We start from the raw sequence: 19,138 nt of genomic DNA, 5'->3' as shown, positions 1-19,138 counted from the left end.
TTTCTGCCTCTCTCTTTTCTCCCTGTATCTTAACACTCGCGCGCTCTTCTCTCCCAAATCCAATCACAAAACCCATATGATATAAATTTCCAGCGTGCGTGCGCACAGGGGGTGTGTTTGCGCACCAAATAACTTTCTCTCTCTAATCTGTTTTGCCGGTGTTTGACGAAAATATTAAATCTAGAGTATAGGCAAGGAAAATAAAAACGACATAGACAGGAAATTTCGGAAACGGAGAATGGTTTCTCTTTATTTTGACAGGGATGCGGTAAATATGTACACACTTATGAAAACTCTTCTCCAATTAATTATACAGCAGCCCCAAGACTTAAACTGCTCAGCTCGCTGATTGTGTATCCAAATATGAAATTTTTATTAACTACTTGATTTGCGTTCTAGTTTAGATCCACGGGTTTCGTTTACTTTTGCAGTGTCTATATACACATGAAAAATGGAACCCAATTGTGCAGCTATGATTTCCCTTCCGACTGTATTTATTCTAGCTAGAGTGTTTCATTAATCTAAAATGTTTGTTGTTTTAATAAAATTGTTGTTTTTGCCTTTCACTACCATGATCGAATAACAGTGTCTTTTGTGTTGGTGTATTTCTGCGCGAAATCAACAAGGACGCATAGCACTTTCCGTATTATGAATTTCTGTTATCATAAAAATGGTCCCGACCTCGGACTGATTTGGTATAATTGTTCTTTTGGCAGCCAGATGCCAAACCAATCTACTCGCGGTCTTCTAAAAACACCAGTCTCATGTCCGACAGCATTGAGTCGTCTTTACTTCATGTTTCGTCGAGGAAATAGGATCGGTGTGGCACGTTAAGGAAAATTCGCTGCAGGGTAAATCGACAACTATATCTTAATAGCACTAGAACTCACAGTGTGTAATTACAATGTCGATGTTTTTACCTGAGTGAAAGTAGGCAAACTCGCGATGCTCTGTAACTTCGGATTTTTACTAACACGGATTGCCACGCCATGTTCGGAAAACTTTACAATGTGAAAGCACTTGCTTCATTACGAAAAACAACCTTAAAATATTGGTTTTCAGTTAGCATTAAAGTCAACAACGTTTGCAAGAGGATCACTTTTGAATTCAATTCTTCTGACAAGAGAAACGAAACGGCTGAATCAACTACATACAGCATAGTGAACTCTGGGAGCTATTTGGTGTTCACTACACCTTATTTTGTGACAGTTATAACAAACCCGAACCCAATTGTCGAAAATCCCGTCTTGTTTAAATTGGCTCCTCTTTTCTCAATAAATCTCTCTAAAGCAACACGCACATTAAAAGCGTACCCGCAGTGTATATATGGACGGCAAATGATCTAACTGTGTTGTGTACGTATAGGTAATTATCCAGCGTCACAACTGTCAGCTTTTATAAACTCTTATGTATAAGCCTACCAAACATATGAATAAGAGAGCCAATATTTGGCATCATGTTATATTTCCACTGTCTAAATACTAAAACAAGCAAGTCGTGTCGGCAGCGTCTTGACCTCTGGCTCTTTACATCCACCTCACCACTGTCACCTTTGACACGACCTGTGAAAAGAACAGAACAAATGTCTATTTCAAGAACTGAAGACAAAAAAATGCGTCTACTCAAAAAACTTAGCACTTGGTAACTTCCCGCGCATGCGTATTCAGCGTCATCTTTACAACTGCGTGTGGAATATTTAGCGACAGCATTGTTCCTGCCGGAGGTTTTTTTTTCCGCTTTGTTTGCAGAATTGAAGACAAATTTCATCATTGTTGAGTGTTATTTTATCCTTAGTGTTTGTGAGAGGGCGGAAAAGCGAACTAATTAATAGAGCGGAGAAACCACTACTTTCCTGAAAACTGCGAAATGTTAATTACATTCATTGAGTAATTGCACCAGAAAAAAACACGATTGTCTACAGGAGTTCACAGTCAGTTGGTAAGGAAATCCCGTGAAACAAGTGATGTCGGTTGGTTGGTTGATTAATTTGACTTCTGTCGATTTCATAAATAATCGTCTGGCATTGGAGGTCATCGTTAAATGAAATGTTAGTTACACTAGGCACAAATACGCCTCATATCAACGCCGGTAGAGTGCGTGGGATATTTCATTTTCATTGATTGCCTGGTACAGGGTTCTGGGGTAAAACCATTGTGTATTGCAAAGTCAGCCAATGTTTTGACTTCTTCAGGTAACGGGGATGGGGCGAGGCAGTAATTAAAGTTTGCATTTAAGGTGAAATGGAATAAAGCGCTAAGAGGAAAGGGTATGTATCTGGAAATACATCAAAATACACGAACATGAAAAAGCAGCAATCAATAGCGATGATTCGCAAATCAGTATCATTAACTTTTAACATTCCATAGTTTCACTCGATCGACTAAATTCGAACTTTCGCCGAAGTTCTCTTTCTCATACAAGACATTTCTCGTCACCCAGTCTAGACCGATAGCGACATATTGCTCCAAAGTATGACTGAGTATTTTTAAATAATTTCATCCTTTTCAAGAAAAAGAACATCAATGTGACTTTCCACAAAGGACTTTGTACAACATTATCCCAGTTTGATATTATCTACATACAATAAATGTATTCAGGGAAACTTTTCCTACATTGATGCATTTTGTGAAAATATGGCCCCCACGCATGGTATACTCACTGTTAATAAAATTACTCATCTACGAAACGCTAATATTGCGAGGTGCCCGGAACTTCGCGTTTAATTTTATTAATTTCCTTCGAGTTTCAGTTGTCATGGAAACCGATAAAGGCAGGCGGAGGCAGACACGATCATAAAATGAGACTGTCTTTACTACACCGGCGTGTCTGCTCCATCCAGCGATGGATATTAGCTTACGCTGGGCTGCGACAACTTTGTTTGGAAACGAATCTCATGTTGCCGACGGAGTCGCCCTTTAATGTTGACTGGCGTTTACCGAGGTGCAGATGTTTTGCCGTTGCATTACCTGCCCTAGGACAACAGTTGAACAAACGCTGCTCCCAGCCAGCAAGTTCGATTTCCAGCGCGTATCATACTTAATGACGCCAATGAACAAAACCACACCGTGAATGCAGAGCACATGAAATGAGGCAGCGACTTCCAACTCGGAGAAATCGTTCTGCCACATGCGTCCGTGGCTACCCGAGCTGCCACCGAAATTCCGTGCCCTACCTTGTTAATCATAAAAAATAGATCAAATCGCTCCCTTTATCCAGTAGCCCGACGTCAACTCGATGATTTTGGAAACAACATTTTGAAAACGATTATATTTTTTTTTCAAAAAGTGAACGCCATTGTAATGATACTTTAATGGCATCTCATTTTGCTTGTATTTTGATAATTCAGCTGGCGAAGTGTTTCATTCAAGTAAGATGTCCAGCTGAGAAACGTATACAAATATTTGACGATATTTTCACATTGAGTAGCCCCCAAAAATACCAAAATGTCTCCAAGATCGAGCGAGGAGATAAAATTACTGCCCTGAAAAGTGAAAGTTACATTTCAACTGAAGAAGTATGCTGGGCAGTTAGTTTCGACCATAAATTATTTCTGACTCAGGAATTTATTAGGTTGATGTTGGCATATTGTATCAATTAATATTGCGAAATTAGATTAAACAATTGAAATTATTTATTGATACTCGGTAAACTTCAAATTTGTTTACTAGTGTTTGAAAAGGAACTACAAAACGAGCTTCGTGATAGTTTTTGTGTATTTCATTTGGACAAGGTTTTCCTGCTAACACAACACAGGAACCATTGGCGAATACCAGCGAATATCATATATCCAGTCGAAGACAACAGCACACGTACTCGAAAGGAGAAGCATGTTATTGTTATTGAATGACGATCCCCCGGGCAGGGTTTTTTGTTCTTTAGAAAAAAAAGAGGACATTTGGCTTTTTGTATTGGGGACTTAACTCAAGAAACAGCGACTATCAATTACGATACAGACACGATGCATGATGAAATGTCAGTTTCACTTGTAAATTACATGTGGGGCATTTATAACAAATCTGCGTATAATGGGCTGTTTTGCTTAGTAAATGGATAATTATTTCAAGAACTCTCGTCCTTTTTAGAGGTTATAATTGGGACAATATTGGGTCTAATACCCCCTATGATAACTGCATAATACTAGTGATTTGTCTTTGCCGTTTAGTCAATCTGTTCAAAATTTGGCTACGCGCCGCTGCGCACTAGCCGCAAAATGTCCAAATCTGCTGCCCCAAGAGGACCTGCAAGTGGTGTCGCATCTGTCGTGTCGGAGTCGATGTCGGAGCTGACCATTATGCGTCGTTTCCACGGGCCATATATTTTCTATAGAAATATAATTGTAACGATTACATGTGTCATTGGCAGCACGCATCTAAGTATACACACAACTTGTGAATTATCAGCAGTCCAGGCATCACCCTCCTTGCAGGATGCGCATTTTACAAACATAGACAGGCGGAAGCAGCCACAAAATTCCTTTCAAAACTCGACGAATTGGAACCCTTTTTAAAGTAGATAGAATGTGAAACGTACACCAGCTATATAATCAAAACTGAAGCCATCGATTTTCACCTCTTCTCTATCTCTTTTCTCTTCATGTTTACCAATAAACAGAGTGAGGTTTAATTTTCCGTACTCACGCCATTGAGCGTAGAGGACGCATTTCCCCCAGTGTTAAGCAGTATCCCAGTATGTGTACATTAAATGTTTTATATGGTAAAGTCTACGCATGTATATTTATGTACGGCTTGCAATCCTTCCAAAAATGCCCTCTTTCAATTGGATTTGGAGCTTGCGGGTATTACAAAGTATTTTTTTGACAAAAACATTTTCACCGGGAAATATTAGATACTGTACCTCAGATATGATAAATTGCACATCTCAATGGATCTTGTTAGAGCCCGGGGCGAAACGACAGTCAGTTTTTCGTCCATGGTATGAAGAGGGATTACTCTTATCGCCCGAAAGATTAGTCTATTATGCAATTTTTCCAAAAAATGTTGAGGCAAGTTAAGGAAACACATTTAACATGACTGTTGGGGGTGTTCCGCTTCATGAACTTATGTGCCCGCAGCAATACAACGCTCACTTACTTGTCAGTTTCACCCAAAAACCCATCTGTTCACCCAATGCAGCATAACTTCGACAAATTCACTCATTTCTATTCAATTGAACAGCAAAGGCAATGGCATCCCGCCCAGTATACATTTCATAGAAAAAAAGCTGCCTGTATTTTTCGGTGTGCTTTATATTTTCCCTTTTCTTTCTTGTATGCCCTTCAAATTCAATTCTTGCGTGTAGTGGAACAAACTAGTCGCATGCCAGTCCACCGACTCAGCACATGTTATCAAACGAGACTCGTGACATCGCCTGGGTTGGACGGCTTTCCAGTTTTGAGTTTGTTGATTTTGTGACAGGGGACGAGTGATTTATGTGAAAATGGGGGGTCACCTATTTTCAGAGCCGAGCACATTTCTGGGTTGACGTTTAACTCAAAATGGGCGAGGCATTAAGGTTTTAACGCGTCTAAAACCCGGCCTCCAATATTGCAACATATGCCCATGTATTTCTGCGCCACTCGTGTCTATTTACCACTTCGCGCCAAAATCACATACTCTGAAAAAAGCCACTCTCCGACATATGGAGAAGTGTACACTTAAAAAGTGGAAATCAATCATACCTAACTGTTCTTCACTTGAAAAAGACAAAAACTCAAGAGTGTCTTTTTCGATGAAATATGGAAAGTCGCAAGTGTATCGATGTTTGTATTCAGCTACTAATGTGACGTTGACTTCTTTATTGCCATTTTGCATGTTGCGAATACAGGATTTCGGAAATTCGCGCCGGTTGAGCAATGTCAGGTAGCCCTTGTCAGGAGCTGGGACATTTTCAAAAGTTACAATGAGAACCTATTCCAAAGTTTTAGATTTTTCCAAACATCTGTGACTTGAAAGCCTGAATTTCCTCATTTAATTCACAACGTTTTATCATATATTGCAGATAAATGTTACTAGATCAAAAAAACTTCACAGAGTTTGACTACTGAGGTGACTAATTTTACTGCTGACCTCAATATCATGTACTTTACAACGTCAGTTTCTTCCCAATCTCCAGAGTCCGGCCAGTGTAAAGAGTTTTATCGCCGCCTGATTTCACTTCAAAGTTCAGAAGAATTGGAATTAGTAACGCTTGCCAGTGACTCAAAGTTACCTGTTTATTTAATGCACTTGACTGTCTAACGGAATTAATGGTGAGATGAGGTATGTGAGATCACATGACTTCAAGTGACAACTGATTTGTACCTTTGTGTCATCTCCGGCAAAAGATTAATTTAACAAACATGTAAAAGAAACGACATTGGCTGAACAACCCCTTCGAGCTTTGCCTTGGCTTAAAGAACAAAAGTACTGTATTATGACCATGCGTGTGTCTGTCTGTCTGTCTGTCTGTCTGTCTGTCTGTCTGTCTGTCTGTCTGTCTGTCTGTCTGTCTGTCTGTCTGTCTCTATGTATGTATGTATGTATGTATGCATGCATGCATGCATGCATGTGTATGTCTCTCTGTATGTATGTAATAATGTACGTATGTATATATTAACCAACAGATTCCTGCTGTTTATGTTATTTTTTTTTTGTGAAAATTAAATGACAAAAATAAACTTTTAACTTGATTGAGAGACGTGGAGTAATAAGTACAATGTTTTCCCCTTAACACATCTTGTAAGATCCCATCCCGCTTACTTTGATGATAATTTAGCAAGTACCGTCTTCGAATATATCGACAGTAAGCTTATGGTGTGATACTTATTGGAAATAGTGGAAATGGTGTTTAACCTTCTTGTCGAACAAAAAACAAATTGACAAAAAACTTTTTCATACAGTATCTTTTATCAATATTGCCATTTTCCCTCTGTGATTGAAGGCGTATACTTTGTAGATGCTTTACAACAATACAGAATCATAATATCCATATCAAATGCCACCTTTTATCAAAAATTGTGTAAATCGGTTTTGGCGATACGCGCTAGCAAGAGCGAAAATAGAAACGCAAACAAAAGTAAAGCACGTGTCAGATCAGGCAAAACAAGAATCTAATGGGATCGTTTGTTTTGAAAATTTATTTCTACATTTAGTCATATGCAATGAGCTTTCGCATAAACCATAAGCCGTCTAAGCAAAGATCATTTCGAAAAAATAACATTTATGACTTTCAGAGTATGTTGGTGCTGTTAAATTGATTTCTTCTAGTTTTGTAGACGATGTAGCACAGCACAAATAATAGATTATTGCGTTGCCACTGTAATCAAGGGAATCCCCGTCGAAGTTTAGAATGAAGTTAATCGTTATTTTACTTGTGTCAATCAAATATTTACAACTTTTGAACTCTGAAGTGCCAAAGTCTTAACTTTCATGCAAACACACCGAGAGACTGTTAAATGGGTGATATCGGACGAGAAATATTTTTCAAAAATACCCAACAAAATTCGGTTTATCTTAAAGAAGAAAAGATCTCCAAAGAAAATAGATTGTTAGAGAATATTTTGCCATCGCTTTTCTCATTCTTGTAGTCTTACCTTTCCCCCGTCGAGAAAGTAGTTTAACCTCACTCAACCAAAATGTTTGTCGAGCTTCTAGAGTATCTCGATGACTTTGACAAATATGCATGTCCTGAATTATTAGCTTGATTCTGAACAATACTCCAACTCAGCGGCCATAAAAGTGTCAGTGAAAGAGTTGGACCGGAGCTGGGAACCCACTTGGGGAATTGACCCGGGCTATATCCCTTTTGAAGAGCCATTGGTAGGCATGTATGCTACTAGGACACATACTCCGGTGCATTATCTTTTTGAAGAAGGTCGTCTCCTCTTTCATAGCGATACGCCTGGCACAGAAATCAACCATAACCGGGCGGTCGCAGGAAAAAGTTTTGTTCAAAACACGCACCCATAGCCACCCGTTCAATCGATGAAAGCATTTTGAGTCTGTTTTTGAATCAGAACAAGCCGACGGCAGACGTAACTAGGGCGATATGACAGCAATGCGTACGTGGCGCCTGTTATCGGAGAGGAAATGAACAAAATGTGATGTATGTTGCAACATCTGACTCTGCAACTAGCATCATCGGCATATCAGTAATTTCACCATATGCGACTGAACATTAAGAGTTGCCATGGTATTGCATCAACCATGAGGCCGAAAGGATATGACAGAAAGAGCGAGAGATAATGTGGGTAATAAAACAGACGTTTCCCCTTGAATTGATAGGAGTTTTGGCTTTTGAAATAGAAGATTGTCGATGGAAGTAAACGTGGATAAAAATGTGGGTTTTCTGTTCTGGAGATGCATAAAATCGAGATTTTTGAGCATTCTTTTGATTTGTTTGTCCCAGGGCATTCAGACTTTCGATCGTTCTCATAAACCAATTTTCCACGTTCTTGATCCCGATAATTGTATCAATTATCTGGGAATTGCTGAGTCGGCCCCGTCATCATCACCCCCATGACCCTAGAATGGCAAAACCCCAGCCAGCAAAGGAAGGCTTGATTTCCAGAGATTGTACCACCCGGGGCTACAGGAAAAGCGTACGCAGAGATTTCGGCCGTCTCCCATGGGCTTACAACTATTAACGGGGAAATCAAAACAGAGAATGATGCCTTTCAGACAAAAGTTAAATTACAATATATTGTAAGAGTGTGCGATGGGTAAGTAAGCTCAAGGCGTTACGTGCTAATTCCACGTGTCAGCCAGCCACTTAATTTTCTTTGAGTGCATTAATCAAAGCGTTAAGTTGTGTGTCAAACTGGATCACTTCCAAAATATCATATTCGCTCAATTTCTTTTTTGTTTTCAAACCAGACGTGCGACCATTAGCTGTCAAATTTAAATCCGACAATCGTCAGCTTAGACATGTTAGAGACACAATGCTGGTAACATGTTTCCCGGAGTGAAATTCATTCAGAACATTGGCCTCGCATGCAGAGGTGAGTTACAAATCCATAGACAAGAACACTGTATTTTTTCAAGAATTAAAACCAACGAATCATTTGCAGGGGGGATGTCATGAAGAAAGAAAGCAACATGTATTGGTTTAGGAGTGGTTATGGTTCAAGTGGCACGATTGTGATCCATTCTTGTATACTATTTTCCAAAAATGGCGAAATGGTAATCATTCTAATTTACAATCTATTTCCGGCCATAATGAATCTTACAGCGGATGTGTTCTGCGAGTTTCGTAACCATTATACGTGATGATAAAATTCACATCTCACGTGCTGATCTTACTATTTTTATGAATTTTGGAATGCATAAAATAAACATTTCAGTTCATGAGGAACTATCGCTAGAAAATATGAGAAATATTGTATGATAGTATTCTTTGACAATTCAACACCATCAAAAATGTCCCATGTATTGAAATTACGATATTTCTGTATTAATCATTTAAATATCTCTTTTTACAGAACAGTTATCACATGATGGAAAACTTAAGTAGGAATTTTCTGTTGAGACAAAACTTGTTTCCGCTATCAGCTGAACTTCAACTTCAGCTACAATAATAATGACTTCAATAAAAAAAATAATTCCTACAATTGACAGTACGAATTTGTCAACGTTTCCATGAAAAGGTTGATATTCTTTCTTCCTAAAAAAAGATATGCGAACTTGTCATGGCATAGGCACATCTCAAAGCCGTGATTGAACGAATGTTATGGAATAAATCTTTGATGACACTGTTCTGCGTGATGAACACTGCTGAACAATCTACACTGAGTCCAAATCAAACATCTTAAAAGTAAACTTCAAATTCTGTGGAAATTGCTCCGTAATCCGAAACCCAAGACATTGATTAAGCGGGATAGTTCGTAATTCTAGTCCCCGCATAAACCTTATAGAACACGTGACGTTGTGTGTGGCTCTGACTGTGAACTGAACACCAAACTGACTTCAACCCCGACATTATTATTTTATTTTTACAAACCTAAGCTTATTTCACACGCAATTCGTACCTTCTACTTGTGGTAGTGAAACAGTTGAAGCAAATTACAAATAAGACAGGGTTTGTTGGTAAGTTGTAGATTTGCGGACAAACAGTATCTTCGATAAATAAAGAGATAAATAATATGCATGAACGGATTACCAAACAAGCTGCCCAGCTCGTACCTAGGCAACAAAATATTGCTTTGGAGTAAAATCGGACAAAATTATTACTCCTCCAGTTATTGTTGAATGCAAGTATCCCGTATGTTGCACAGCTCGGTTTAAATTGCCAATTTCCACAATTAACGACGAGATCGACCACCAAATACAGGTTTATTCTTAATCGTATAAAATAATATATTTGCTTAATTGCGTTATGAGGAAAAATAGGGGGAGTTAAAACCCCGTAATACGATAGACTGCTCGTATATTTCAGACACCATGACACAGAAGATCATATATCTCAGCCTGATCGCAACATCTAATTGGTGACACAGCCATAATCAAATGCGAGGCGCACTGACTGGCAAATGCAATGCTGGGCTGATCTCTTTGAAATTTTATTGGACATTAAAGTTTTAGTTTTTTTCTATTCGAAGTGATTTTACCCGTATTGAAATTAATTTATCTCTTTATTTATCGGTATTTCAAATAAATATCAGAATTGTAAAGTTTGGCATGACAAATCCTGCGAACCACTATTTACGCACATGTCAATTCACTTACTTTTATTTCTTTAAATATTTTCAACAATTTTTCTTGTGTCCGAATTCGTACTACTGAGAACAAAAAGACTGAAATAACCAATCAGATGCAAGTCGCCACAATCGACAATGTTTCTATTTTTTTAATCATTTACTCGTGTGTTTAATCCGACCAAGGAAGTGAAACCGGTTATTTTTTCCTTTTCATTCATAGTTGCTGAAAGATGAATAATAACATTTCATTGTATGTCTTTTTTTCATAAAGCGGACCCAGAGGTTTATTAATTTCATAAATTCATATAAAACATGTATTTTTATGTAATTAATCTAACCTAACCTCATAATATTATATGAGTCTGGTTTAGTTCAATCTTTTATTGAAACGAACAGAATAAATATTTCACCACAGAAAAAATGTATATTGTTCTGTGTTTGTTCTCAGCAGAATACACAGTGTAGGCCTAACAGTTTTGACAGCTTTATGTTTTTCATGGCAAATAGCCGAGAAAGATATTAACATCAATGCAAAAATACAATTTAAATAGACGGATCCGAGGAAATTAATGATCAACCAAACTGGAAGTCGATACAGAATATTATGACGACACCCACAACCAAGTTGCCCACCGAGGCGTTTTACTCAATCGTTCATTTTACGACTGTATATTACGGTCGGGGCGAGTTAAAGGCAAAAGGAAACGAACAATCACAAAATATAATTTTAACGATTTTGGGACTCCCATTTTCCTTTTTCCTTCAAATGTTTCGGTAGTTGCTATTTAATTTTAGTGCATCAGGATACAAAAGCTTCTATTTGTATCTCATTCAAATGGAGCTACTCCGATCAGCTGACCAATTATAACAAATGTCATGAAGTATTTTCATTATTGTAATTTATTTCAGGTGAAGCCGACGTATTCATTACAGAAACGTAACGAAACCACGCAACTACGGTTTATTCCTGTTCATGCATGCTTAGACCTAATAGCATCAAAATAATGAAATGATAAATGTGTGCGGAATATCATTTGATACTATCAGACTTAATATCACAATACCTTTCAGTGTACAGTTGAAAGAAACATCAATTCCTGCTTTCATGCAACTTGACAAAAAATGATTTCGAATAAGTAAATGAACGTCGAATCAAAAGATTCAAAAACAATATTAGCGAAGAGATGTGGATGGCTAAATGTAGGCATGTAATAAATGCATGCAGCGTGTTCACCTCGAAATGAAATGTGCATGGAAAATTTATTTCAGAACTCGACAGGTTCAGACAAGACTCCGCCTGCATGCCTGCTAAATGTGTCCCTATTTCATGGGCCCTAGTATATGTGCATGGAAAATTGTGTGTGAAGAATTTAAAACCGAGTCGTAGAAATCAGCGAATTCCCTTAATGGTCGGGGAGATTATCCAGTTCTTCAAATTATTGTATATATCGAATCGCTGTGTATATATGCCTACACTTCTAATGATGTGAAATAAGGCCTCCAGATATTGATACAAGTTGAACTAATACAGAAAAGATTCGAGAGGGCGATATTTTACGACGTTATGTTTGCAAACTGACCCTGGAGTTTACATTTTGTCCATTAAACGGTCGTGAGATGGGCTGGCCTGTGATTTGTCGCGGGAAGGTCAGCGAGGGGTTCGTCAGTAACTCTATGCCAAAGTACACAGAGACACAGTTGGGCGAGCACTGCTTGCAGGCTCGTAAGTTTTTTTATTTTTACTAAAACCGTGCCATAATAGACCATGGGACACATCTGTCAACTTTTGTTTGATTAAACGGAAATTTACATCAGGATTGTTTTTAGGAAATTTCAGCCGTCACGGTAAATTTACTGAACTACAATCCATTAGAGGACGTCGACGGATGGGTTTCAGCGACAACCCGCACGACAAATGAGATTTACAGGTAGAGTCCAATCTTTCAAGGGACTGATATGTCAAAAGTTGGTTGTTGTATTTTGTAAGGCCGGGTCCTTTTGAAAAAAGCTGATAAGTCCTTGGAAGCGTTCCTTTGACGGAAAGATTTTCATCAAGCGTATCATTTCGCAATGATGAATCATCGTTTTTATCAGATCGGGGGAGTCAGCCTCACAGTGGATGGCATTTTGACAAGAAAGTACCGTTTGATGAATTTACTGCTGTTTGCTATAAAGGCTGGAGAACTTCATTTGTCAAGCCATTTAAAGAGTCGCGAGTGCCAGCATTCTGTACAGGTACCATATCAACCTAGGATCCTAGTGTATGGTCACTTACGCACGGTTTTGCAATATTACTACAGAGTTACTACAACGTTAATCGCGTCCACGCTACGTTAACCAGCTGCAGGTATCAACGATTAATTTTCTGATAACGGAGTGATTAAGGCCCAACAAAATGTACACCGGATCCCTTTTTTTAAAATATAACAAAACAAAACGTCCACCTCTCGCGTCTACTTCGCGAAGATAACTGATGAACCTTTTCCAGCTAGTCTAGAGACTACAAGAAAGATTTTCTGTGACCTTTGACCTGGGAGATATCGCCATGGTGCGGGTGCTGATGTCAGAGAAGTCGCACGAAATGCAATTACCCTTTTTGAAGCATGCCGTTTTCATCTTGGTGCGTGGCTAAATATAACTGTATATGGAATGAAAGTAAAATTAATGTGTACAATGGAGTAACCCGATATCCCGCCTGCTTCACAGATTTCACGTTCGTTTGTATGGGCAAATCTGTCTGGGAACAAAAACTATTATTTTTTGCCGGGGGCAAATCTTCGCACTAAGACAAAATACAAAGCCTGGTGCTTTCATATTATAATCATCATTCACGGGCTTTCTACAAATTTATTGAATTTACATATGTGCTATTTTCTCCATTAATACCAATTTAAATCTGGTTAATTTCACTAAATGTCGAATTTTGCTGAAGGAAAATGAACGGTTGTTTAGTACCGTCCGTCCTTTGCTGCCAATTTTGTCCAATTTGATCAATTTCTATAACTAGAGTTGCGGTGAAATTAATAGAGACCCCTAAATGTACACCCAAAGTTTGTTTTTCGGGTTCGTTTTTAAGAAGACTTATCGATTGCTACGACTGTATTCCGTGAAATGACCAATATGACAGTGGTATGTTTCAACGTTGCTTGCATCATTAATTAAATAGAATTTGCATATCAATGAGAATAAAAGAAAAACGTCCGTCAAAGTGATTGACAGCCGGGGCAACAGATTTTTCGATCTTGGTCGTGCGATAGTACACAGGGCCTTTCCTTTCTTTGCCATCTATAATGTTTACATATTTTTGAATAATTTCTGAAAGAGAAAAAATCTCAAAAATCGACAGTTGATTTAGGCCTCGCTAAATAAATGAAAGCGATGACTAGGGCTTTCAAACCACAATATCAATAATTTCGCATTATCTACAATTAATAGCTAACTTATTAATTGTGGACAGATCGTACACGGAACTGTTGTCGTACGCTCATCCTGTCTGGTTGTATTTTTCAAAGTACTGATAGCTTTTCGGCGATTATTTGATATATGGAAGAAATGAATTAGCGATATCTTTGCAGTTTCAACTTTGATCTACTCCTCGGTCAGGTGTTTCGGGTAGCATGTCCATCAATAAACAATACGATGTATATGTTTTATGAATTCCAATGAAAGTTTTTCCTTTTTTCACTAGATATGCAAATTGTAGATTATTTATTTTTCATAATGAAGAAAACCCAAAGCGTGTCCAGTGTTTCGTCTGCTTACGTCAAGTCATACACGCCAAATTTTCTAACAAAGTACATATTACTGATTACCCGGGTTTCTACAAAATCAACATCCCCTTTCTTTTAAGTTGACACAGTGTTGTGCGGTCAGTATGAATCGCAAATACCTATGACTATTAGAATTCGGGCTGGCATGCAGATATGGGACTTAACTAACCCAGAAAGAATCTGCAGTTGACTGGGGCTATTGACATGCGTTCGGTTGTCATTACGTATTAATTGCAAAAATTAAAAAGATGTTTAAAAGAAAATGTTTGTGCAGCTTTTCAAGGAGAAAATACGAGTGTTTTGAAACATCATGAACTCACTATTGACGAGCATAGTGGCATTTTAGCTGAGTTACTTTCGTCACTCATGACAAGCAGCGACATCTCTGAAAGTCTTTTTTTATTTTTTGGTATTTGTTTTGTTTTGGACTTAAAACAAATCTAGCAATCACTCTTATTAATGGCCTTTGACTACTCAACGCACACAGTCATGATGGAGTCAAAATCATTTGGAACTGCTCATTGGAGCAGTTAAATAAAATGTCAAGTCGAATGCCGGCTGACGAATGATGGAATGAATACCTGTGTGTGTACGGATAAATTCATTTGCTATGCATATTTTAGGAATTTTGTAGTGTAGATCGTCAAGGGAAAATGTAAACAAAAACATTTATGTGTAAATACGTGGCAAAGGGAGGTTAGAAAAGTACGACTAGACTTTAGTCGGGCGTACTTAAGGTCCTTTTGGATGCAGACTATTCGAAGATACGGGCCACCAAGGTCAAAAGTTTATCGTTAAAACTGGACGTTGTTGACAGGTTGCAGTCAGTTCTGTCGACGGCTGTCCCATCCTCAGGAAACTTTGGAAAGTACGGACCAGTTCTCAGTTTAGGACAAGATATGGTGAAAAACAAAATCTCAGAAAACTTATTGAATGATTTTTGAAAAATCCGGACATAAAATTATGGAAATGAATTATTCTATCTTACTGAGGTGGGATAATTCGTAAATTCGGTTTAGGCGGATTGGAACACGGTGGAGGGACCATGATTGAAAGAGTGGATGGAATAAACTGTTTGTTCTGGGGGCTTCGGTATTTTACTGGTTGGGATCCACCCGTCTTATCGGAAACTGCGGCTTTTTGACGATTCCTGGATTGAAATGAAATCTACCAAAACCTAGCTCTGGCATGTATGAAAAGAGGTCACTAACCCTAAACTACGGATGCGATCTATCGGTTTTCTTTTACCTTGCTGATTGTGTTTCCCTGTCACAAAGGCAGGCTGCAAGGCGATACCTTTGCATTGTTCAAAAACGCATAACCGAAGGACTGCGATTTATTTGCGTGTTTGTTTTGTTGTTTTTGGGTGTAAATGCGTGTTATTGCTGCTGCATCATGTGTTCGTACGATTCTGGCGCACCACTGCGGGCAACAATTTACTAGACAAATGCAGGGCCCACCATATGACCCACTGAAATAACCCTGTTAGCGTGTCCAAACTACATGCAGCTGACTTTGCTGTTGTGTTTACTACTAAGGTGTACATGTAACTTATACCCTGCGTCTATTTGTGACCAACGAAAAAACACAGCGAGTTCATTTTGGGTTCCCTTTCAATGGGGCATGACAGAGAACCAAAGACTGACTCATGACACAGGCTTGATTTATGCGTTTACGGGTCGTGCAATTTGTACCAATTATATAGGTCTCTCATAATTACACCTGTGTCATTATTTCATCGAAAATATCCCCTAAACGAGCACATGCCACTCGAAAACGGAAAATGCAACCGGATGTTTTCACCGCACGCTTTCATGAATGTGCCACGTTTTAGACTTTAGGAAAGTATACCATTTTGAAGTGCTGGTGCATCACAAAATTTTCTAGCCTTAGAACAGAGGTCATTGGAATCTCTTATCGGTCATCATTCCTCGCCTGGAAAGATTTTATACCGCTGATGTTTGGCAATTAACGATTAAAATTTCTCTTCAAAGCATATGGCGATTTTGTGTAGCAGTGAAAATGTCTGGATGTCTGCTGTATTCGTGATAGTCCGACAGAATTTTACTGCCTTCGTTTTGCGGCCTCCGTGACGAAAAAATTGCAGTACAGAATGGCCATTGTTTAGTTAGCGACATTTTCTCTCGTTTGAAGCCACCGCTTTCAATAAAACACCTGGGTACGGTACTCGAGATACGTGCTTTGCTTGGAAGTGTCCCTTACCCGCATTTGTGCACCCAAATGATAAATACATCAAAAATCCCCAAAAGGAAATTAGACTTGACACTTCTGCTCCTTCGTCTTGTTTGAAGTCGTATTAAATTTGTGTTGACACAACACTGCTTATTTTCCACACGCATCCGACAACAGTCAGCTTGGTGGCGGTCGCCATTTTGATAAGGTGTGTCTGGCTCATAGTGTTGACCCTGAAATACTTCAAGTTGCCGTACCATCGTTTGTTACCCTTCCGTGCGACAAGTCAGGGACAGGGCAAATGGGAGAGGAAGCCGTAGATGGGCAGGTAATAAGTGACGAAATGGCCATCGTGATATTGGATATGGAAGGCAGGAATTCGTTGAAGCAAACTGAGGGCTTCGCTGGTCATGTGAGTTGTTCTGAAATACCTGACATATCAGATAGATAAGCTGCCTTCAAGTTTTCTTACAACTTCCAAATTTTAGACCCGACTCAACACTTTGGGAAGTTGAACCCACCGCTGTAAAGGACAAGGGAGACTCATCTTACATAGAGATTGCCGAGAGCTGGAGAAAACATCGGTAGAACAGGGTTCAGTACCCGCACCTCCAAACAAAAAAGAAATCAAAAACTGCGTGCGTCACACTTTTTTCCCATGTCGGAAGCCATACAACGGTCTCGTTCTGGTGGTGCTGCTGCCGGCAGAGCCACACGCATATATCATGCAAATTAGCAGATGTGTTCGGCGCTTTGGGAGAGACGAAATAACGAAACAGAGAGAAAAAAAGACTCACCAGTATCTTGGAGAAGCAGTATCGCCGAAACTGACCCGGACGAATGACGAAACTAAAATGGCAGACGATAGTGTGTACATTCGAAGTAGGAATGAATAACATTATGTATACAGTAAAGAGCTAGAGCACACATACAAGGCAAGCGGAATGTTTGCTTTTAGCAAGATAAGCACGCAAGCTAGGGATATGCCCCCGAAACGCAATCCCACTTCTAAAATTTTACACCGGTACACAAAACTTGTGAAGTAATGTTGTATGACACCTTTCGACGGAAAGGACCGGCTCTTTATTCGGGCAGGGTAGGGATGTCTTTGAAAGTCGAGTTGCCTTCAAGATTTGAATTCAAAAGTGTGAGATATAGGCGAAATGGCAACGTACAGAGTTCATGTTGCATCAATATATCGTGGAAGGCAAATTTACAAGTTTGATTGCTCTGACCGGTCAGTTTGCAGACTGGACTTTACTCCAAAAGTTTGCTTTGCTGTTTGTTTTTAATGTGTGCATAAGGACTGTAACATCAACATGCCGGAAATGAAACGGCCTATAAATATGTTGTTATGAGAGGGAGTCGAGAATGCCATAGCATCCAAAACAAAGATGCCCTCTAAATTCAGATGCTCGGCCGTCGAATCATTCAAAAAAATATGTGAAGAATTGATTCCGTAGCCGGATTTGAGACACACACACTCATTTTCAGTCCTTGAAAAATTAAAACTCTTTACAAAATTCTTGTTATATAGGAGTAAGACAGTCTGTAAATACTAGTAGAATCCTAACAAAGAATCGTTTCGACTACTGAAAACTATGAAACTAGCAGGTGTGGACCGGTAAATTCATAATTACAGTTTACAATAGTCTTGGATGAAAATCTCATGCCTTGCCTAATAGATGTGTACCGGCGAAAAGAAATTGCAATAGAAATAATATCGCAATAAAAACAACCTATTCACACTGCCACAAGTTATCTGATATTAAACAAACACAACATATTTTAACTAATGCTATGACGACACCATCATTTTCATGTGTAATCATTATATTGAAACTTTGCACCACGGTATATACTATGCACTATGATCCCATCAGAGGAAATTGTTTTTTACTCATGGCGACAAATATGGAGAATATATGAAATAAGTTGGGTTCATTGAAAAGATAGTATATCCAAGTGGGCCAGTGAGAAAACTTGCCCAGTCATACAGAATATAAATATGATAGATTGATATAAGTTCATGCATGCAGTTGTATGAATAATGAAATATTTTTCCGACTCATTTTGCTAAAGTCGTCGATGGTGATATCAAAAGATGCTTTTTAACACCGAATATCAACAAAAGTTTGGCAAGTCGCACGTAAAAATGCTGGTCATGGTTGAGCGAGACGTCATCGAAATGTGCTGACGTGCGACTCGGATAGACAGCAGAACACCCAGGTTGACGGCATGTATGCCCTCTTCTCAGATATTTTGATGGTGACAAAGATCGACCAGTAAATAACAGCTTAGCTAAAGGGTACAATCTCTCAAAGATGTGTTCCTCCCTGAATGGTAAATCGTTTAAAGCCGGTTTCTTTTAAAGAAAATCAGGCAAGCCCTAGGTAAATTTGTCTTTCTGCTTTGCCAAGTTTCACGCTGTCTTGGAGACACTATAGTCCTGTGTTACGTGAACTTGATGCATTTTAAGTGAGAGTTGTGTTGCTCAGGACTG

The 19,138-nt window shown here is 38.8% G+C and overlaps 1 long non-coding RNA gene across 1 annotated transcript; it reads right to left on the bottom strand.

The window, feature by feature from the left end:
• Nucleotides 1-223: 223 nt before the first annotated feature.
• Nucleotides 224-18,384, bottom strand: LOC139149021 (uncharacterized). The gene is made up of 2 exons (XR_011556065.1): nucleotides 17,433-18,384; nucleotides 224-1,562 (listed from the first exon to the last, which is right to left on the bottom strand). It is a non-coding gene; the product is annotated as an uncharacterized lncRNA (long non-coding RNA).
• Nucleotides 18,385-19,138: the final 754 nt, after the last annotated feature.

This window comes from Ptychodera flava, chromosome 14 (assembly GCF_041260155.1).
Source record: "Ptychodera flava strain L36383 chromosome 14, AS_Pfla_20210202, whole genome shotgun sequence".
NCBI classification, from domain to species: domain Eukaryota; kingdom Metazoa; phylum Hemichordata; class Enteropneusta; family Ptychoderidae; genus Ptychodera; species Ptychodera flava.
This window is presented reverse-complemented; position numbering and strand designations above follow the sequence as displayed.